The following is a 23,425-nucleotide window of genomic DNA, read 5'->3' as shown; positions in this document are numbered from 1 at the left end:
ATTCACTACGTGCACCACTGGTGTTTTGTGGAAAAGCACATGTAAGATTCTGCAACAGATACTCCTGCATTCGTCAATACCTTTTTATGGCAGGAATTATTTCGGCAAATATACTTTTGTACCGGGGATCTAAGAGTGTGGCAACACAGTAGTCGGGATTACTTCGAATTCTGACAATCCGGGGGTCATGTTGCAGGTAGTGCAGCAAGAAGGCACTCATGTGTCTTGCGCATCCAGAAGGACCAAGTCCTTGTTGTGTTGGTAGCGAGGTAAGAATCATGCTTCCTTCCTCTGCCCTCTCCCTCCAACCTCGCACAACAGAAATGTGATCAAGGTCTCCCTCATCTGATGAGTCTTCCATGCCCATTGCTAGTTCGTCCTCCACTTCTTCCTCGGCTCCTGCACCTTCCTCAACAGTTTGGCTGCTACCATGCGCCCTGGTTAATCCCTCTCCCCCACCCTCCCATGCCTGCCGCCTTGGTGCTGCCAACCGTCTGGACCTTGGAGATGTTATCCCTTCCGCATACGACTCCTCCTCTACTTCCTCCACCTCATCTTGTCCCACCACCTGACTCCGAATTCTGTTTAACATGTGCTCCAGCATGTAAATCACCGTAATAGTCATGCTGATAATGGCATCGTCAGAACTAAACATCTTAGTCGCCATTTCAAGACTGTGCAGAAGGGTGCATAGGTCCCTGATCTGAGACCACTCCTCCAGCGTGATTTGCCCCACCTCTGGATCTTGTTGGCCCAGGCTATACGTCAGAACGTATTGCACCAGGGCTTGTCGGTGCTGCCACAGTCGCTGCAATATGTGCAGAGTTGAATTCCACCGTGTCGGCACATCGCATTTCAGCCAGTGAACTGGCAGGCCCAACGACTTCTGTAGAGATGTAAGTCGTTGAACTGCAGGATGCGAACGGCGGAAGTGAGCACACAGCGACCGTGCACTCTGCAGAAGGCCATCTAGTCTGGGATAGTGGTCTAAAAATTGCTGGACAACCAGGTTCAACACGTGAGCCATACAAGGCACGTGTGTGACATTGCCCCGGCGAAGTGCCGCACCCAGGTTTGCAGCATTGTCGCACATGGCCTTCGCTGGCTGCAGGTCCAGTGGAGACAACCTTTCATGAAACTGGGTCTCCAGAGCTGACCAAAACTCCTCAGCTGTGTGACTCACATTTCCCAGACATTTCAAAGTAAACACTGATGCGTTGAGCCCTGCTGCCAGCATAGTAAGGAGGTGTGCAGGATTCCTTCTGCGCAGTTAGAAAGCAGGTGGCATTACCAGACAGGCTTTGGGTGCAGGTGGAGGACCGAGAGGAGGTTGAGGAGGCAGAAGCAGTGGAGGAAGTTCGAGATAAAGAGGATTAACATACAACTCGTGGGGACGGTAAGACTTGGACAGCAGCCCCTTGTCCTGCTGTCACCATAGTTACCCAGTGCCCAGTCAGCGACATGTAACGCCCCTGTCCATGCCTTCTCGTCCAAGTGTCTGTGGTGAAGTGCACCCTGTCACACACAGAGTTTCTCAAAGAAGCGGTGATGTTGTGTGCGACATGCTAGTGGAGCGCAGGCACACCTTTCTTTGAGAAGTAGTGCCGACTGGGCATCTGGTACTGGGGCACTGTGACGGACATAAGGTCTTGAAAATCCTCTGTGTCCTCCAGGTGGAAAGGCAGCATTTCTGTAGCCAACAGCTTGCAGATGGTGAAATTCAACCTCTTAGCTTTCTCATGGCTAGGAGGAAATGGTCTTTTACTTTTCCACATCTGAGGGACCGAGGGCTGGCTGTTGTGCTTAGACGGTGTTGAGTAGGGTGTCCCCGGCAACTGCCGGTCTGTGAGGAAGATGCAGGCGGACATGTTAGGTTGCCTTGATCCAAAGGTGGTGCTCTCGATGTCGGAGAGCGCTCAACACTAGCAGGTGTTTCCACTTCCCAATGAACTGACGACCTGCCAATCACACTGGCTGTTGCGGGTAAAGAGGTGGCAGGTCTGCGTCCAAAAACATGTGTGACTGCTGTCCCCCCAGTCACAGAGAATGAAGAGGCTGCGGATGCACAAGATGGGGCAGACGGTGGTTGGCCCAGCCGGCTAGGCCGCATTGTATCACAGTGAGCTTCCCACTGCAACTTATGCTTCATATCCATGTGACGGTACATGCATGAAGTACTCAAACTATGTATTTTTTGGCCTCTACTTAGCTTTTGCTGACAAATATTACAGATAACACGAGTTGGGTCATCCTTATCGATCTGAATAAATGCCCAGGCTATGCAAGGCTTAGAGCCCATGTGACCTGAAGAGCCACTACGACTTGTGGTCAGAGGCAGAGTTGTGGTTGAGGATGCAGTTGTTGACGTGCTTCCAGTACTCCGTCTCTGTTCAGGAAGACGCAACCTAACCTCGTCGTCAATAGCATCTGTGATGCCCCGCTGCGCTTGGTATCACAGATCCTACAAGAGTGCATTGATGGAATCCTCCACAAGAGGCCCCGATAAACATTCACACATCTCCACCTTCCACCTCAGACCAGCAGAGGGAGCCCGTTAGGGATATAAATAGGGAAGGTGGAGCTAGGCAGTTCAGTTCCTCTGAAGAGTTCCTGCAGTAGAGAAGCCTAAGAGAGGTCAGTCTGCAGTGGAGCTCAGTCTAGTCTAGAGAACGCAGTTAATAGTTCAGCAGTGGAGCACGAGGCTCCTGCTTGCTAGATTCAGGGAGCCCAGATAGAGCTTAAGGTGTGCCGGTGCCGTAAGATCAGTGAAGCGCGGCAAGCTGCCGTTAGTGTGTATAGCCTAGTGAGGGCCCGAGTAGGCCGAAGGCGAGTGGCGAGTTAGTACATAAGGGGCAGAGGAGCTTAACCAGCTCACCCCGAAGCATTTACCGGACACAGGATCCGAGCTTACCGGTATCTCTATGACCCAGTAAGGTATAACCGGAATCCCTGGAGAACTACAAGTCCCAGGATCGCTAAGGTGCTGATATGTAACAGAGCCAGGAGACGCTTAGGCCCCGCATACTGGGAGCATGAACTCCAAGAGAAGGCCCTACCACAAGGTCAGCCAGCGCAGGACAGAGACAAAGTTAGGCCTAGCTCCAGGCAGGTCAGAAACTTACTACGCAGAGGCAAGAAACAGGAGGCCCTACACCCGCTCATTGGGGAGGATCCTGATATGCACCCTTCACCCTACAGTGCTCCGGGATGTGCCTGAATTTCCACCAGTAAAAGGTACTGAAGTGACTACCGTGTCCATTCCCGTTCTTGCTCTGACCCAGCTGGGTCTCGCCTGTCCTGCATTCCCCCTGCATACGCTGCCCTGAGACCTAGCTCCACCTGTGGGGAGCTATACCATCGAGCTGCCTTATCACCGGCCTCAGTGGACTGCTGCAGCGCTGGTGCCTGTCACCAGATACCACAGGTGGCGTCAAGAACTGTTATAAAATTAACAATTATCCACCCTTTTAAAGAGAGACCCCAGGGTACGGGCCAGGGAGCCGACCACCGCGACATCCCCAAGGCCAGGCAAATGCCCGGGTACCGAGTCATCCCCATCCCCAGGGCTAGTCACATCCTCCTCCACCTCCTCTGCTGACCTCATCGACTGTCTGACTGTGGGTTGACAGTAAGTGGGATCTCCAACCTCGTCATCATCACCCTGTGTGTTATCACACCCGTCGCCCTCAGAGCCAACCTCTTCCTGCCCTGACCCAAAAGTCAAGTTGTCGCTCCAATCAGGTATTTGAGTCTCATCATCGTCTTCATCATTGTCTCCACCAACAGGAGTTACAGTTTGGGAACAAGGGTCTACATTATGCTCAGAAACTTCTTCATCTGGTCCTGGATCCAACTTATAAAGATTCTGGGCATCGGATCAGATCATTTCCTCATCTGGATTAACAGAAGCTCTGGAGCAGACCTCCGTTTCCCAGGCTATAGTATGAGTAAACAGCTGGGCAGACTCAGCCATCTGTGTTACCCCATACTCAGATGGGCAGCTGGAGACTTGGGAGCTGTGAGGAAGCAAGTGCGATTGGGGTGACACCTCTGAGGACTGAAGTATTTGTGATGTTGAAATTGAAGTGATGGAGAGCCCACTTGAAGGAGCACTTGATATCCGTTGAAGCACCTGCTGTTTTTGTGCCTCATCTAGAATTTGTAGCGATGGGCGTGTCCGTAAGAATGGGATCGTATCACATTGTCCACGAAAAGAAGTCGACATCTTAGTTTGGCTGGAAGATGGTCTTTCTTCTGCAGATGTTACTCCCCCCCCCACCGTGGGGGGCTCGACCCACCGGCGGACAGGCACCAGTATTGAGATAGGGGGGCTGGCCGTCAGGGTCCACTGCGGCTCTGGCACAAACCCGGCGACACAGAGGTGGCACAGGCAGGAACGGACTGGCCGTGGCGGCTTCTCACTTTTTGGATTTTAGAAGGGCATGACATGCCTATATCTGTGTCTCCCCCTCCTTTTACTCCTCCACCTCTTTTCTTTTCGCATGACTATATGTACTTGTGACTTTTCCATGTGTTAGTTGTGTCTTCTGAGCAGTTTGTCAGCTTTTGGACACCTTTGAAGGTGTTTTCTATGTGTTTCTATGTGTTTTTGTTTGCCTGCCATTGGTTTTAACAGTGTTCGAAGGTGTTCGACGAACAGTTCGACGAACAGTTCGGCGAACACACGGGTGTTCGACGAACCGAACCGAACTCGAACACTACGGGGGTGGCTCAACACTAGAGATGAGCGTTGTTCTACTCGAACTGTTCGCCAATCTCAAATTCGAGCTGTTTTGGGCGGTGTTCGAGCCGGTCGGCGAACACGAACAATTTGAGAAAAATTCGGCTGTTCGAGGTTATGTTCGATAACTGTTCGTGCACCAAAATCATAACTGGATTTTTTCTCAGTAATGATGAAAATTAATGTTAATACGCAGTTTGAGTGTACAGCGGGGCGGGGGGAGGGGCAGGGGATGGATCTCTGCAGGAACAATGAAGATCTCCATTTTTTTTTCTCTTTCCCGCATTTGCAGTGGGGAGGTGCAATCTGTCAGCCTATCAGCAGCGCACACACGGAGCGAAGTGCTTTTTTTCACACAAGCAAGGGCATGTGTGATTGGCAGTGTATGTCACATGTCCTTGCCCTATAAGACCAAGCCATTTTCCCCGTCGCCACCATTTTCTCACTGCTGCAGCTGCGTGTTAGACGGCACCGCTGTTGCTGTGTGCGCTATACCTTGTTAATTTCAAGCCAATTTTCGCACAAATATACAGATAGCTTGGGAGTAGGGAATAGTTGTGATTGCAGTCCTTTTAAGGACTAGGTTACAGCATTTCCTACGACTTTTATCAAGCAGGTCTGTGCTCTTAAATAGATAGATTGTGGGAGTAAAGACTAATTGTAATTGCAGTCCTTTTCAGGACTAGGTTACATCAGTTCCTATCAGTTTTTGCCAGGCAGGTCTGTGCCAGTGCTGTGCAAGTTTTTTTCACAGCATTTGGCTGAATCTAGCAAAGCTAATCCTTTTTGGCCTATTGCAGAGTGTGTTAGTCAGTGGAGTAGCCTATCTGTGTTGCAAGATATACCACCTGTGTATAGAATACCAATTTTTTTACTGCACCTAGTGAAGTAAAATCTTTTGGGCATAGCATCATTCTATTAGTCCATCTATACTGACCTCCATCAGGTTGCAAACTGAATATAATTTTTTTCTGCATCTAGCTCTGAAAAAATATTTGGGCTTCTAGCAGTGTGTGGGACTTGGTCTATTAGTCCATCTATACTGACCTCCATCAGGTTGCAAATTAAAAATAATTTTTTTCTTCATTTAGCTCTGAAAAAATATTTGGGCTTCTAGCAGTGTGTGGGACTTGTTCTATTAGTCCTTCTATACTGACCTCCAGCAGGTTGCAAATTGAATATAATTTTTTTCTGCATCTAGCTCTGAAAAAATATTTGGGCTTCTAGCGGTGTGTGGGACTTGGTCTATTAGTCCATCTATACTGACCTCCATCAGGTTGCAAATTAAAATTAATTTTTTTCTGCATCTAGCTCTGAAAAAATATTTGGGCTTCTAGCAGTGTGTGGGACTTGGTCTATTAGTCCATCTATACTGACCTCCATCAGGTTGCAAATTAAAAATAATTTTTTTCTTCATTTATCTCTGAAAAAATATTTGGGCTTCTAGCAGCGTGTTGGACTTGTTCTATTAGTCCATCTATACTGACCTCCATCAGGTTGCAAATTAAAAATAATATTTTTCTGCATCTAGCTCTGAAAAAATATTTGGGCTTCTAGCAGTGTGTGGGACTTGGTCTATTAGTCCATCTATACTGACCTCCATCAGGTTGCAAATTAAAAATAATTTTTTTCTTCATTTAGCTCTGAAAAAATATTTGGGCTTCTAGCAGTGTGTGGGACTTGTTCTATTAGTCCTTCTATACTGACCTCCAGCAGGTTGCAAATTGAATATAATTTTTTTCTGCATCTAGCTCTGAAAAAATATTTAGGCTTCTAGCGGTGTGTGGGACTTGGTCTATTAGTCCATCTATACTGACCTCCATCAGGTTGCAAATTAAAAATAATTTTTTCTGCATCTAGCTCTGAAAAAATATTTGGGCTTCTAGCAGTGTGTGGGACGTGGTCTATTAGTCCATCTATACTGACCTCCATCAGGTTGCAAATTAAAAATAATTTTTTTCTGCATCTAGCTCTGAAAAAATATTTGGGCATCTAGCAGTGTGTGGGACTTGGTCTATTAGTCCATCTATACTGACCTCCATCAGGTTGCAAATTGAATAAAAAAAATTTCTGCATCTAGCTCTGAAAAAATATTTGGGCTTCTAGCGGTGTGTGGGACTTGGTCTATTAGTCCATCTATACTGACCTCCATCAGGTTGCAAATTAAAAATAATTTTTTTCTGCATCTAGCTCTGAAAAAATATTTGGGCTTCTAGCAGTGTGTGGGACTTGGTCTATTAGTCCATCTATACTGACCTCCATCAGGTTGCAAATTGAATAAAAAAATTTTCTGCATCTAGCTCTGAAAAAATATTTGGGCTTCTAGCGGTGTGTGGGACTTGGTCTATTAGTCCATCTATACTGACCTCCATCAGGTTGCAAATTAAAAATAATTTTTTTCTGCATCTAACCCAGCCAGTAGTTTTGGCCTAATACCACAGTTTGGCCACTCAGCTCTGCTCGGTTACCATCCATTGTTTTTTTGTGCAAACAACTCCAGAGTTGTGAATTAGTTAACCACCAAAATGAGTGGAAAAAGGCCTGCTGCTGGTGGAAAGGGGAATAGGCGTGTTGGGAAGGGGAAAAAAGGTTGTGTCCGTGGGGTAGGTGCAGAAGAAAGACCATCTTCCAGCCAAACTAAAATGTCTACTTCTTTTAGCGGACAATGTGATAAGATCCCTTTCTTACGGCCACGCCAATCGCTACAAATTCCAGATGAGGCACAAAAACAGCAGGTGCTTCAACGGATATCAAGTGCTCCTTTAAGTGGGCTCTCCTCCACATCAACTTCAACATCACAAATACTCCAGTCCTCAAAGGTGTCACCCAAATCGCACTTGCTTCCTCACAGCTCCCAAATCTCCAGCTGCCCGTCTGAGTATGAGGTAGAACAGATGGTTGAGTCTGCAGAGCTGTTTACTCATACTATAGCCTGGGAATCAGAGGTCGACTCCAGCGCTTCTGTGAATCCAGACGAGGAAATGATCTGCACTGATGCCCAGAATCTTTATGAGTCGGATCCAGGACCAGACGCAGAAGGTTCTGACCATAATGTAGACCCTCATTCCCAAACTGTAACTCCTGTTGGTGGAGACAATGAGGAAGACGATGATAAGACTCAAATACCTGATTGGAGCGACAACTTTAGTTTTTTGTCAGGGCAGGAACAGGTTGGCTCTGAGGACGACGGGTGTGATAACGCACAGGGTGATGATGATGAGGTCGGAGATCCCACTTACTGTCAACCCACAGTCAGCCAAGAGATGAGGTCAGCAGAGGAGGTGGAGGAAGATGCTAGTGACGACGAGGTCAGGTTGCGCCTTCCTGGACAGAGACGTAGTACTGGAAGCACGTCAACAACTGCATCCTCAAACACAACTCTGCCTCTCACCACAAGTCGTGGTGGCTCTTCAGGTCGCATGGGTGCTAAGCCTTGCATAGCCTGGGCATTTTTTCAGATCGATAAAGATGACCCAACTCGTGTTATCTGTAACATTTGTCAGCAAAAGCTAAGTAGAGGCCAAAAAATACATAGTTTGAGTACTTCATGCATGAACCGGCACATGGACATGAAGCATAAGTTGCAGTGGGAAGCTCAGTGTGCTACAATGCGGCCTAGCCGGCCGGGCCAACCACCGTCTGCCATATCTTGTGCATCCGCGGCCTCTTCATCCTCTGTGACTGGGGGGACAGCAGTCACACCTGTTTTGGGGCGCAGACCTGCCACCTCTTTACCCGCAACAGCCAGCGTGATTGGCAGGTCATCATTTTCTTTGGAGGTGGTAACACCAGCTGGTCTTGAGCGCTGTCCGACATCGATAGCACCACCTTTGGATCAAGGCAACCTAACATGTCCGCCTGCATCTTCCTCACAGACCGGCAGTTTGCCGGGGACACCCTTATCAACCCCGTCTAAGCACAATAGCCAGCCCTCGGTCCCTCAGATGTGGACAAGTAAAAGACCATTTCCTCCTAGCCATGAGAAAGCTAAGAGGTTGAATTTCACCATCTGTATGCTCTTGGCTACAGAAATGCTGCCTTTCCGCCTGGTGGACACAGAGGATTTTCGAGACCTTATGTCCGTCGCAGTGCCCCAGTACCAGATGCCCAGTCGGCACTACTTCTCAAAGAAAGGTGTGCCTGCGCTCCACCAGCATGTCGCACACAACATCACCGCTTCTTTGAGAAACTCTGTGTGTGACAGGGTGCATTTCACCACAGACACTTGGACGAGTAGGCATGGACAGGGGCGTTACATGTCGCTGACTGGGCACTGGGTAACTATGGTGACAGCAGGACAAGGGGCTGCTGTCCAAGTCTTGCCGTCCCCACGAGTTGTGCGTCAATCCTCTTTATGTCAAAGTTCCTCCACTGCTTCTGCCTCCTCAACCTCCTCTCGGTCTTCCACCTGCACCCAAAGCCTGTCTGGACATGCCACAAGCTTTCTAACTGCGCAGAAGGGATCCTGCACACCTCCTTACTATGCTGGCAGTAGGGCTCAACGTCATCAGGCGGTTTTTACATTGAAATGTCTGGGAAATGTGAGTCACACAGCTGAGGAGTTGTGGTCAGCTCTGGAGAACCAATTTCATGAATGGTTGTCTCCACTGGACCTGAAACCAGGGAAGACCGTGTGCGACAATGCTGCAAACCTGGGTGCGGCCCTTCGCCGGGGCAATGTCACACACGTGCCTTGTATGGCTCACGTGTTGAACCTGGTTGTCCAGCAATTTTTAGCCCACTATCCCAGACTAGATGGCCTTCTGCAGAGGGCACGGTCGCTGAGTGCTCACTTCCGCTGTTCGCATCCCGCAGCTCAGCGACTTACATCTCTACAGAAGTCGTTGGGCCTGCCACTTCACCGGCTAAAATGCGATGTGCCTACCCGGTGGAATTCAACTCTGCACATGTTGCAGCGACTGTGGCAGCACCGACAAGCCCTGGTGCAATACGTTCTGACGTATAGCCTGGGCCAACGAGATTCAGAGGTGGGGCAAATCACGCTGGAGGAGTGGTCTCAGATCAGGGACCTATGCACCCTTCTGCACAGTTTTGAAATGGCGACGAAGATGTTTAGTGCTGACGATGCCATTATCAGCATGACTATTCCGGTGATTTACATGCTGGAGCACATGTTAAACAGAATTCGGAGTCAGGTGGTGGCACAAGAGGAGGTGGAGGAAGTAGAGGAGGAGGAGTTGTATGCGGAAGGGCTAACATCTGCAAGGTCCAGACGGTCGGCAGCACCAAGGCGGCAGGCATGTGAGGGTGGGGGAGATGATTTTACCAGGGCGCATGGTAGCAGCCAAACTAGTGAGGAAGGTGCAGGAGCCCAGGAAGAAGTGGAGGACGAACTGATGGAAGACTCATCAGATGAGGGAGACCTTGATCACATTTCTGTTGTGCGAGGTTGGGGGGAGAGGACAGAGGAAGGAAGCATGATTGTTACCTCGCCACCAACACAACAGGTACTTGGTGCTCCTGGATGCGCAACACACATGAGTGCCTTCTTGCTGCACTACCTGCAACATGACCCTCGAATTGTGAGAATTAGAAATAATCCTGACTACTGGGTTGCCACACTGTTAGATCCCCGGTACAAAAGTAAATTTGCAGAAATTATTCCTGCCGTAGAAAGGGATGCACGCATGCAGGAGTATCAGCAGAGACTGTTGCAGAATCTTACATGTGCTTTTCCACAAAATACCAGTGGTGCACGTAGTGAATCTCACAGTTCCAACTTGCCAACCGTGGGACCGTCAAGTGTTCAGCACTCAAACCGTAACAGAACCACAGTATCTGCTGGTAACATCAATTTTGCGGAATCATTTCACCACTTTTTTAGCCCATCCTTTGCAAGGCCACAGGAGACAAGAAGTCTGACACATAGTCAACGCCTAGAGACGATGGTACAGGAGTATCTCCAAGTAAACATTGAAGCCACGACTGTGTCACTGGACCCTTGCTCTTTTTGGGCTTCCAATCTGGATAAATGGCCGGAGCTAGCCACTTACGCCTTGGAGATCTTGTCATGCCCCGCAGCCAGCGTTCTGTCTGAACGTGTGTTCAGCGCTGCTGGTGGTGTGCTGACAGATAAGCGCACGCGGCTCTCCACTGATAATGTAGAAAGACTCACGTTCATAAAGATGAACAAATCATGGATCCAAAACGACTTTTCTACCCCTGTGTCATCCTGGGGAGAGTAAAAGCTTGATGATTGGTTAAAATCACCCTACCAACCGTTTTAAGCTTTCAAATTACTAATCATGTTTATCTGTATCTTGACTGGAAAATAATTTGGGCTTTGTAGCAGTGTGCAGCACTGATCCTATTAGGCCATCTATAATAAGCTTCACCAGATTTAAAATTAAAAATAATTTTTAGCTGCATCTAGCCCGGAAAATAATTTTGGGGCTCCGAGATGCGCAAGACACATAAGTGCCTTCTTGCTGCACTACCTGCAGCATGACCCTCATATTGTCAGAATTCGAAGTAATCATGACTACTGGGTTGCCACACTCTTAGATCCCCCAAACTTTTCGATCAACCTTTTCATTTTAATAAAGACCAAAAAAATGGTCATTTTTGAAATTATAAGCATTAGCAGGTTGTTAGAAACTGAAATCAAACAGTTTTCAACTCAAAACTTTATTCTAGGTGATGTTACATTTTCACATAGGACCCCTTGTTCGAAAGGAGCTTCTGAACTCTCTCGTCCATTGAATTTGTCAGGTTTTGGATGGTTTCTGCTTCAATTGTTTTGCATGAGGACAGAATACCCTCCCAGAGCTGTTGCTTAGATGTGAACTGCCTCCCGCCATCATAGACACTCCTTTTAATGATGCTCCAAAGGTTCTGAATGGGGTAGAGGTCAGGGGAGCATGGGGGTCACACCATAAGTTTGTCCCATTTTATGCCCATATCAGCCAGAGATGCAGATGTTTTATGTGCAGCATGAGATGGTGCATTATCATGCAGAAAAATGATCTTGCTGTGAAATACACGGTTCTTCTTCTTGAACCATGGCAGGAAGTGCTGTTTGAGAAAATCCACATACATTATGGAGTTCATCTTTAGCGCCTTCAGGGATCCTAAAGGGGCCGACAATCTCTCTCCCCATGATTCCAGCCCAAAACATTACTCCACCTCCTCCTTGTTGGCGCTGTAGCCGTGTTTGCGTGGGGTGTCCATCAACCAGCCATCCTCCACTCCATTCATCTGGACCATCGAGCGCTGCACGGCACTCATCCGTGAACAAAACAGTTTTGAAATCAGTCTTCATGTAATGTTTGGCCCACTGGAGCCGTTTCTGCTTGTGTGAAGTGGATAGAGGAGGTCGACAGGATGGCGTATGCACAGCTGCAAACCTCTGAAGGACCCTGCATCTTGTTGTTCGGGGGACGTTGGAGGCACAAGCAGCTTCAAAAACTTGTCTGCTGCTATGACAAGGCTTTTTTGCCGCTGCTCTTTCAACCTGACGTAATTGCCTGTAGGAAAGAGTCCTCAATTTGCCCTTATCAGCACGCACACGTGTGTACTGTGAATCAGCTACATACTTCTTGATTGCCAAGACACTTCATCCTGATCATCGCACAATGTTGATTGTAGTCATGCCTTGACCTAAACACTCCACAATTTGTTGCTTCTCAGCAGCCGACACATCCTTTTTCTTTCCCATTTTGGCAGAAAATGTAGGCTGCTTAATAATGTGAGAGAGCCTTCTTAAGTAGTCTTGCCTTTCATTGGACACACCTGCCAAACTAATTAGCACAGGTGTCTGCAATTGCTTACAGTGATATAAAGAGCCCTGACACACATCACCATCAATGAGTTTAACTGACAAACAAACAAATTCTTCCCTTATCACTCCTAAACACTTTTTGCATAATAATTTGGAACGCGGTGTACATGTGCTTTTCCACAAAACACCAGTGGTTCACGTAGTGAATCTTACAGTTCTAACTTGCCAACCGTGGTCTGTATGGAATTGTTCAATAAAGGGCCCAAAATTAAGATAACATAGATGGGAGAGGTCTCTATGAATAGGAATTCCTAAGTATTTGATACCCTGTGAGGGCCAGGCAAAGGGAAAGTTGGACTGGATGGAATCCTATATGGATTTAGGGAGGGAGACATCGAGGGCCTCAGACTTCGCTGCATTGATTTTAAAATTTTACCATGTAACAAAGTGATCTATTTCAGCCATAACAGCAGGGATGGATATACAGTACAAACCAAAAGTTTGGACACACCTTCTCATTTAAAGATTTTTCTGTATTTTCATGACTATGAAAATTGTACATTCACACTGAAGGCATCAAAACTATGAATTAACACATGTGGAATTATATACTTAACAAAAAAATGTGAAACAACTGAAAATATGTCTTATATTCTAGGTTCTTGAAAGTAGCCACCTTTTGCTTTGATGACTGCTTTGCACACTCTTGGCATTCTCTTGATGAGCTACAAGAGGTAGTCACTGGAAATGGTCTTCCAACAATCTTGAAGGAGTTCCCAGAGATGCTTAGCACTTGTTGGCCCTTTTGCCTTCACTCTGCGGTCCAGCTCACCCCAAACCATCTCGATTGGGTTCAGGTTTGGTGACTGTGGAGGCCAGGTCATCTGGCGTAGCACCCCATCACTCTCCTTCTTGGTCAAATAGCCCTTACACAGCCTGGAGGTGTGTTTTTGGTCATTGTCCTGTTGAAAAATAAATGATGGTCCAACTAAACGCAAACCGGATGGAATAGCATACCGCTGCAAGATGCTGTGGTAGCCATGCTGGTTCAGTATGCCTTCAATTTTGAATAAATCCCCAACAGTGTCACCAGCAAAGCACCCCCACACTATCACACCTCCTCCTCCATGCTTCACGGTGGGAACCAGGCATGTAGAGTCCATCCGTTCACCTTTTCTGCGTCGTACAAAGACACGGTGGTTGGAACCAAAGATCTCAAATTTGGACTCATCAGACCAAAGCACAGATTTCCACTGGTCTAATGTCCATTCCTTGTGTTCTTTAGCCCAAACAAGTCTCTTCTGCTTGTTGCCTGTCCTTAGCAGTGGTTTCCTAGCAGCTATTTTACCATGAAGGCCTGCTGCACAAAGTCTCCTCTTAACAGTTGTTGAAGAGATGTGTCTGCTGCTAGAGCTCTGTGTGGCATTGACATGGTCTCTAATCTGAGCTGCTGTTAACCTGCGATTTCTGAGGATGGTGACTCGGATAAACTTATCCTCAGAAGCAGAGGTGACTCTTGGTCTTCCTTTCCTGGGGAGGTCCTCATGTGAGCCAGTTTCTTTGTAGCGCTTGATGGTTTTTGCAACTGCACTTGGGGACACTTTCAAAGTTTTCCCAATTTTTCGGACTGACTGACCTTCATTTATTAAAGTAATGATGGCCACTCGTTTTTCTTTACTTAGCTGCTTTTTTCTTGCCATAATACAAATTCTAACAGTCTATTCAGTAGGACTATCAGCTGTGTATCCACCAGACTACCGCACAACACAACTGATGGTCCCAACCCCATTTATAAGGCAAGAAATCCCACTTATTAAACCTGACAGGGCACACCTGTGAAGTGAAAACCATTTCCGGTGACTACCTCTTGAAGCTCATCAAGAGAATGCCAAGAGTGTGCAAAGCAGTCATCAAAGCAAGAGGTGGCTACTTTGAAGAACCTAGAATATAAGACATATTTTCAGTTGTTTCACACTTTTTTGTTAACTATATAATTCCACATGTGTTAATTCATAGTTTTGATGCCTTCAGTGTGAATGTACAATTTTCATAGTCATGAGAATACAGAAAAATCTTTAAATGAGAAGGTGTGTCCAAACTTTTGGTCTGTACTGTATGTGATTGAGTGATATATACTAGGACATCATCAGCAAATAGAGAGCACTTGTACTCGGTGCCTCCCACCTCAATCCACCTAATATTGGGGTTATGGCGAATTGATGAGAGCAGGTGCTCCGTCACTAGGATGTATAAGAGAGGGGACAGAGGACATCCCTGCCTTGTCCCATTGGTGATTGTGAAAGGTGATGAAAATGTTCTGACGCACCCCCTGGGCCTTGGGACACCCGGAGCCGGACCCTTTTTGGTGGATGCTGGTGGTTGTAGTCTTCGTGGCGGCGATCCGGTTCCGTGGCTCAGGGCGGTCAAACCAGTGGCGGAACTATTTATGTGGTTTTGATGTTTAAATGTCCGACTACGCCACCCGTGGATTGCGGTCAGAGTGAACCGCCGCTACAGGGCAGACCGCTAAGGCTGGTGTTGTGGGTGCAGCAGAGCGTAGCATAACTCCCCACGGGAGGAGTATAGCCTCAGGGCAGTGTATGCGGAGGATGGGGGTGATGGTGCAGGGCAGCAGCAGTAACGACACGGAGTCAGTGATGCAGTTCAGGGCCTTTACTCACAGTTCTTATTATCCAGACCACGTCTGCAGGTAACGGCTGCCCACGTCGTACTGTGCTCACCAGGTGAGGGGCTCAGACAACTCCCAGATAACTTTGGAGCGCTTCACAGGACCCCCTTTGTGTGTCCTTTGTCTGGCCTTTCTTACCAACACTTCTGTCCGGCTGCCTCGGGCCTCCTCTTGGTAAACTTGGCGCCAGTTTCCCTGACCCTATGTGGTGGCTTCCTAGCGGGTGGAGCAAGGGGCTGCGCCACATAAAATGTCAGAGCCTCCGGTTTCTAGCTGAGGGTCGTTTCCTGCCTCCACTAGTTCGGGGACCGGTCTCCCCCTTTGGCCTGACCCCTCCACGCAGGTGGATTCGGGCGTGCGGTGGCGACTCGCCCGTCCGCACCCCTGGGATCCCTTCATTCCTCGTTCCTGGAGCCTTCTCCGCTCCTCTTCCTTCCTTCTCCCTCTTGCAGGCCTGGGCCTCTGTTACTAGGCCCGCCTCCGGAGCAGAGCTCATGCAGAGCCCCTGCTCCCTGCCACTTCTGCTCAGACTTCTCTGCACTGAACTAAGATGGTGCCCACCTTTTATACTCCCTTCTCAATGCACCCAGGAACTGCTTCCTCCCTGCTCCTGCACTGCAGGGTTCCCCTTCCTCAGTGTTCCCTCCCCCCACTCCAGCCAGGGACAGGGACTGTCGTGCCCATCTCAGGGGCATATTGGTCACCCTGCCCCACGGCAATGTGGTGTAATGCATGCAGGTGTCGGGTCCTGATCCACACTCCATCCTTATCTGAGAGTGAGATATCACACCTCTGGGTGAGGTGCAATACGTCTGTAGCAACCGAGCCCTCGGTGCTACAGTTCCATTTATCTTCAGCCTAGGTGACGTATTGTGATACAGGGCCGTGATTTTGGCTATAAAAGGGTCCCCTAGACCCCTACCCCAAGCTTTTTAAGAGAATCATATATGGCGTGCCAGGAGACTCTATGGAATGCTTTCTCAGCATCCAACGAGAGTATCTACTTACAAATTTTTAACTGCATCTAGCCCAGGAAATACTTTGTGCCTAGTAGCAGTGTCTGCTAGTCAGCGGATTATCCCGGCTGTTAAGCAAGCTACACCACCTGTAGTTTGGACACTTAATTTTTTCAAAGGAAATGCTTCGGGACCACGGGATACTCAGTGAAGAGCATCAGGAGGCACCCCAAGGCATAGGGGCTGGGACTGGCACTAGGATGCCTTGCGGTGGACAGCCGAGCTCGATCCTTATAAAAGCTTTTTAACTGCAGCAGCTTTAGTGGACGCTACTGGAGCTGGAATTACGCGGCTGCTGGCATGAGACTTGCCCTCCAATAGATCCTTGTAAATGGATTTAAAGTGTATTCATTCAAATTAGAGGGACAATTTAAATTAAAAAGCTTAGAGCTGCCTCCACCACAGGGGGGCTCTCTCGACCCACCAGCGGACAGGCACCAGTATTGGGAGAGGGGGGCTGGCCGTCAGGGTTCACCGCGGCTCTGGCACAAACCCGGCGACACGGAGGTGGCACGGGCAGGAGCGGACTGGCCGTGTCGGCCTCTCACTTTTTGGATTTTAGAAGGGCATGACATGCCTATATCTGTGTCTCCCCCTCCTTTTACTCCTCCACCTCTTTTCTTTTCGCATGACTATATGTACTTGTCACTTTTCCATGTGTTAGTTGTGTCTTCTGAGCAGTTTGTCAGCTTTTGGACACCTTTGAAGGTGTTTTCTATGTGTTTCTATGTGTTTTTGTTTGCCTGCCATTGGTTTTAACGGTGTTCGAAGGTGTTCGACGAACAGTTCGACGAACAGTTCGGCGAACACACGGGTGTTCGACGAACCGAACCGAACTCGAACACTACGGGGGTGGCTCAACACTACTCAACACTAGTGTTAACCTCTGCGCCTGCGACATGTCAATGGCTGTAAACAAAGAGAAACTTGTAAATAACTCATGAAAGAATAAAATTACGTTAAAACAAAGCACACCATTGTTTTTCTTATGAAATTCTCACGTGACCCTCTTCCCAGTGAAAAAAATAAAGTTGGATCCAAAATGGCTAACTTCAAAATGGTCACCATGGTCACCACCCATCTGGAAATGTTTTCCCCCTCCCGTATACTAATGTGCCACAAACAGGAAGTTGATATCACCAACCATTCCCATTTTATTTAGGTGTATCCATATAAATGGCCCACCCTGTATAAAAGGATATGAACAAATTACCAATAAAAACAATCAAAGATTCATTACACTGAAACAAGTAGAGTGCAATGTGCAACAGCATATATCCACAGCATCAATTGCTAGAATATGTTAAGGTAAACCTCAATAGGTAAATACAAAGTGCAAATAGTGCTATGTAAACATGTATTGGAATAGGTGGGAAAAGAGTAATACTGACCCCCTGCGCTGACACCACTCATACGACGAGCGTTTCGCCGATGATTTGATCTAGCAATTGATAAAAGTCACTCCTTCCTTTCTAAACCCTGCAGTGCGCCCAAATAGTAGTTCTACCCCACATATGGGGTATCAGCGTACTCAAGAGAAATTGCACAACAAATTTTGGGGTCCATTTTCTCCTGTTGCCCTTGTGAAAATAAAAATATTGGATATAAAAGTACATTTTTGTGGAAAAAAATTGGATTTTTTATTTTCACGGCTCTACATTATAAACTTCTGTGAAGCACCTGCTAGTTCAAGGTGCCCACAACACATCTAGATAGATTCTTTGAGGGGGTCTAGTTTCTGAAATGGGGTTACTTGTGTGGGGTTTCCACTGTTTAGGCACATCAGGGGCTCTCCAAATGCAAAATGGCATCCGCTCTCGATTCCAGCCAAGTTTGCGTCCAAAAAGTCAAATGGCGCTCCTTCGCTTCCGAGCTCTGAAGTGCACACAAACAGTAGTTTTCCCCCACATATGGGATATTGGCATGCTCAGAATAAATTGCCCAACAAAGTTTGTGGTCCATTTTCTCTCTTTACCCTCGTGAAAATAAAAAAAATTATTCTGAATTAAACATTTTGTGAAAAAAAGTTAAATGTTAATTTTTTTCCTTCCACGTTGCTTCAGCTCCTGTTAAGCACATGAAAAGTTAATAATCTTCTTGAAGGTGGTTTTCAGCACCTTTAGGGGTGCAGTTTTTAGAATGGTGTCACTTTTTGGTATTTTCTTTCATTTAGACCCCTTAACCGGTTCAGGACCGCCCACTGTACATAAACGTTGGCGCTGCCTGGGTTCTGTGCAGCGCCGACGTTTAAAAACGGTGGGTGGTCCCGCAGCGCTCAGGACCCCCAGGGTCCTGCAAGCCCTGCGGTTCCGGTGCAGAGCGATAGCTCTGACAGGGGACATCATCGGGATCTGATTGGATCAGGTCCCAATGATGTTAACCCTTTGCTATCTTCTATATGCTGCGATCTATAGTGATTGCGGCATATAGAAGATAGTGAGAGGAGAGGGGGTTATCCACTTACCTCTCCGACGGCCCCCTGATGCCTTCCAGGACCTGCCGTTGTTATGGCAGCTGGTGGTCACATGACCGCCTCCAGATCTGCCATACATGGTGTCCTGCTAGGCTCAGCCTGCAGCTGAACTCTAACAGGAGACAGACAGTGTAAAACTGTCAGCAAAGATCTCATCCAATGTAATACATGTCTATTGCATTGCATGAGATCAGTGATTAGAAAAATAACATACAGGGACTAAGTAAAAATGTAAAAAAATAGTCAAAAAAATATTTTCAAACTGTTGAAAAAAATCACAAAATAAATAAAAATAAATAAATAAAATATTAAACCAATAAATCCGTATATTTATGCAAAAACAAAAAATGTACACATATTTGGTATCGCCACGTCTGAAACAACCCAATATATAAAACTGTCACACTAATTAACTCCTTCTGTGCACACCGTAATAAAAATAAATAAAAAACGGAGCAAAAAACTGTGCTTTTTCATCATATCGCCAAACAAAAAGTGAAAAAAATGCAATCAAAAAGCAAAATGGAAATAAAAATGGTACAGCTGAAAACGTCATCTTGTTCCGCAAAAAAAAAGCCGCCATACAGCCGAAAAATAAAAAAGTTATAGCTCTCAGAATAAAGCGATGCAAAAAAAAACATTTTTTCTATAAAATTCTTTTATTGTGTAAAAGCGCCAAAACAAAAAAACAAAAAAACAAAAAAAAATATACAGTAAGTGTAGTATCGCTGTAAATGTACTGACCCGAAGAATAATGCTGCCTTATCACTTTTACCACACGCAGAACGACATAAACAAAAACTCAAAAAACAATTCCTGAATTGTTGGTTTTTGTTAATTTTACCTCCCAAAAAACGGAATAGAAAGCGATCAAAAAATGTCATATACCCAAAAATGGTACCAATTAAAACGTCAACTCGTCCCGCAAAAAACAAGCCATCACATGACTCTGTCGGCCGAAATATGGAAAAATTATAGCTCTCAAAATATGGCGATGCAAAAACTAGATTTTGCAAAAAAAAGCGTCTTAGTGTGTGACAGCTGTCAATCATAAAAACCCGATATAAATCTGATATCTCTGTAATCACACCGACCCGAAGAATAAAGTAATCTCATCACTTATACCGCACGAGGAACGGCGTAAAAAATAAATAAAACCAATTTTTCACCTGCTACTGATTTGTTTATTATGTCTCCCAAAGACCGCAGTAAGGCTCTGCTCACATTTATCCTGCGCTCTGCGCTGAGCACTTACAACAGAGTTTCCGTGTAAATCTCTGAAATACGTGATTCAGACGGAACCCATGATGGAAGATTCCCTGTAATGAGGCAGATATAGGCCACTGTGGATGCCGTCTGGCCTGTGATCCCACGGTGTAAGTTTTTTTAGGCGTGCATAAAAGTGCAGTTGGCCACAGTTTTGTGCACTTCTGAAAAAAAGGACACCGCTAAACAGAGGCCAGACAGAGTCCAGAGTAACTCTGCTGCCTCATTACAGTGAATGGATCCCACAGGGGTTTCATCTGAATTACATCATTTGGAAATTTAGATGGAAACCACGATGTAAGTGCTCAGCCTCGAGCGCCGGATAAATGTTACGTAAAATGTTCCCAATAAAAGCTTCAACTCAGTCCTCAAAAAAAGCTAGTCCCCACTCTGGTCCGTCATCTGTTAAAAATATTCCAAGTTACTGGTAGCAGAAAGGCTCTGGAAAAGCCAAATGGCCCTTGCCCCCCAAAAGAAATTCAGAAAATTTTGTGCTCCCAAATCCAAATGCCTATTCTACAATAATTTGTTCTCCAATTGTCAAATAGCGTTCCGTCCCTCCCAGATCTCGCCGTATGGCTAAGCGGTAAGATACAGCCGCATATGGGGTATTGCCACTTTTAGAAGAAATTGTGTGACACATTTCGGCACCATTTTTACCCATTGCCCTGTGTGAAAATGTAAAATCTGAGGTAAAACATTTTTTGGTGGTAAAAATATAATTATGTTTTTTTCACTGCCCAATGGTATAAATTTAAAAATTATAAAATACTCACTACTTCCCTAGATGAATTCCTTGAGAGGTGTAGTTTACAAAATGTGGTCACTTTTGGGGGTTTCTGCTGTTTCGGCATGTAAGCGACTCTTCAAATGTGACATGGTGTCTGCAACCTATCCCAGCCAACATAGCGCTCCTTTCTCTTCCGAATCCTGCCATACACCAAAGCAGTGGTTTTCCCCCACATATGGGGTATCGGCGTACTCAGGAGAAATTGCACAACAAATTTCATGGTGCAATTTCTCCTGTTATCCTTATGATAATGCAAAATTAGGGAATGAAAAACATTTTTTGTGGGAAAAATGTGAAAATTTTATTTTTACGGCTCAATATTATAAACTTCTGTGAAGCACCTGGGGGTGCAAGGTGGTCACCACACATCTATATAAGTTCCCTAAGGGGTCTAGTTTCTAAAATGGTGTCACTTGTGGGGGGTTTCCACTGTTTAGGCACATTAGTTGCTCCCCAAATGCTACATGGCGTCCTTTAAATATTCAAACAAATTTTACATTGAAAAAGTCAAATGGCGCTCCTTCCGTTCCGACCCCTGCAGTGTACCCAAATAGTGGTTTTCCCCCACATATGGGGTATTGGCATACTCAGGAGAAATTGCACAGCAAATTTCATCGTGCAATTTCTCCTGTTACCCTTATGATAATGCAAAATTAGGGAATGAAAAACATTTTTTGAGGAAAAATGTGAAAATTTTATTTTTATGGCTCAATATTATAGACTTCTGTGAAGCACCTGGGGGTGCAAGGTGCTCACCACACACCTAGATAAGTTCCCTAAGGGGTCTAGTTTCCAAAATGGTGTCACTTGTGGGGGGTTTCCACTGTTTAGGCACATCAAGGGCTCCCCAAATAAAACATGGCATCTGCTAATTATTCAAGCAAATTTTACATTCAAAAAGTCAAATGGCGCTCCTTCCCTTCCAAACCCTGCCGTGCGCCCAAACAGTGGTTTGCCTCCACATATGGGGTATTGGCGTGTTCAGGAATAATTCCACAACAAATTTCATGGTGCAATTTATCCTATTTCCCTTATGATAATGCAAAATTAAGGGATGAAAAATGTTTTTGTGGGAAAAATGTGAAAATTTTATTTTTACAGCTCAATATTATAAACTATAAAAAAATTGGGTCTAAAGTAACATTTTTGTGAAAAAAAGTTAAATGTTCATTGTTTTCTTCCACATTCCAAAAATTCCCGTGAAACATCTGAAGGGTTAATAAACTTCTTGAATGTGGTTTTGAGCACCTTGAGGGGTGCAGTTTTTAGAATGGTGTTACTTTTGGGTATTTTCCGACATAAAGGCCCCTCAAAGTCACTTCAAATAAGATGTGGTCCCTAAAAAAATGTTTTTGTAAATTTTGCTGGAAAAATGAGAAATCGCTGGTCAACTTTTAACCCTTATAGCTTCCTATCAAAAGAAAATGTTGGTTCCAAAATTGTGCTGATGTAAAATAGACATGTGGGAAATGTTATTTATTAACTATTTTGTGTGACATATCTCTCTGATTTAAGGGCATGAAAATACAAAATTTGAAAATTGCAAAATTTTCAAAATTTTTGCCAAATTTCCAATTTTTTCACAAATAAACGCAAGTGATATCAAAGAAATTTTACCACTATCATGAAGTACAATATGTCACGAAAAAATATTCTCTGAATCAGGGGAATCCATTGAAGCGTTCCACAGTAATTACTTCATAATGTGACAGTGGTCAGAATTGAAAAAATTGGCCCGGTCATGAAGGCAAAAACAGGCTCTGGCGCGAAGTGGTTAAAGTCACTTCAAATGTGATGTGGTCCCTAAAAGAAAGGTTTTGTAAAATTTGTTGGAAAAATGATAAATCGCTGGTCAACTTTTAACCCTTATAACTTCCTAAAACAAAATTTTTTAGGAGCTATTCTGTGTGACATAACTTAAGGGGATAAGAACTCAAAGTTTGAAAATTGCAAAATTTTCTACATTTTCACCAAATTTACATTTTTTTCACAAGTAAATGCAAGTCATATCGAAGAAATTTTACCACTATCATGAAGTATAATATGTTACAAAAAACAGTCTCAGAATCAGTGGGATCCGATGAAGCTTTCCAGAGTTATTACCTCAAAGTGACACTGGTCAAAATTGTAAAATTTGGCTTGCTCATTAAGGACATAAGTGGCTCCGTCCTTAAGGGGTTAAGTAGAAATTGACATCCATTCACTAAAGTAATAACCACATAGCTTAATCTGAATAGTACATTAAAACTGCAACCTCAAGAATAAAAAGTAACATAGTTTTTAAGGTTGAAGGAAGACTAAGTCCATCTAGTTCAACCCATAGCCTAACATGTTGATCTAGAGGAAGGCAAAAAAAAAAACATGTGCAAACACTAAGCTCCACATTGGAGAAAAAAATTCCTTCCTGACTCCACATACGGCAATCAGACTAGTTCCCTGGATCAACGCCCTATTAAGGAATCTATTATATATAACATGTAATATTATACTTTTCAAGAAAGCCATCCATGCCCTTCTTAAATTTTAGTAGTGAATCACTCATTACAACATGCGGCAGAGGGTTCCATAGTCTCACTGCTCTTACAGTAAAGAATCCCCATCTGTGATTATGATTGAACCTTCTTTCCTCCAGACGTAGAAGATGCCCCCTTGTCCCCATCTCAGGACTCAGAGTAAAAAGATCAGTAGAAACGTCTTTGTACTGTCCCC

Source organism: Phyllobates terribilis, unplaced genomic scaffold (genome assembly GCF_046119375.1).
Source record: "Phyllobates terribilis strain yellow unplaced genomic scaffold, ASM4611937v1 Scaffold_4__5_contigs__length_816908805, whole genome shotgun sequence".
NCBI classification, from domain to species: domain Eukaryota; kingdom Metazoa; phylum Chordata; class Amphibia; order Anura; family Dendrobatidae; genus Phyllobates; species Phyllobates terribilis.
Note: the sequence above shows the minus strand (reverse complement) of the source record.